The following is a 388-nucleotide window of genomic DNA, read 5'->3' as shown; positions in this document are numbered from 1 at the left end:
CCATCTTCCTGACTGGTGACCATCTTCCTGACTGGTGACCATCTTCCAGACTGGTGACCATCTTCCAGACTGGTGGCCATCTTCCAGACTGGTGGCCATCTTCCTGGCTCGTAGCCTTCTTCCAGACTGGTGACCATCTTCCTGACTGGTGGCCTTCTTCCTGGCTGGTGGCCTTCTTCCAGACTGCTGACCTTCTTCCAGACTGGTGGCCTTCTTCCTGGCTGGTAGCTTCTTCCAGACTGGTGACCATCTTCCAGACTGGTAGCCTTCTTCCAGACTGGTGGCCATCTTCCAGACTGGTGGCCATCTTCCTGACTGGTGGCCATCTTCCTGACTGGTGGCCATCTTCCAGACTGGTGACCATCTTCCAGACTGGTGGCCATCTTCC

General features: G+C 55.9%; 2 protein-coding genes across 2 annotated transcripts in view; one reads left to right on the top strand and one right to left on the bottom strand.

Moving 5' to 3' along the window:
• The window catches only part of LOC119421085, a gene marked incomplete at its 3' end in the record, with an annotated part of 641076 nt that overhangs the window by 276214 nt on the left and 364474 nt on the right, over positions 1-388 (top strand).
• LOC119410837 (regulator of microtubule dynamics protein 2) overlaps positions 1-388 on the bottom strand; it is a 38620-nt gene that overhangs the window by 25735 nt on the left and 12497 nt on the right. The window lies entirely within an intron of this gene.

This window comes from Nematolebias whitei, chromosome 1 (genome assembly GCF_014905685.2).
Source record: "Nematolebias whitei isolate Nwh7 chromosome 1, NemWhi1, whole genome shotgun sequence".
Lineage (NCBI taxonomy): Eukaryota > Metazoa > Chordata > Actinopteri > Cyprinodontiformes > Rivulidae > Nematolebias > Nematolebias whitei.
This window is presented reverse-complemented; position numbering and strand designations above follow the sequence as displayed.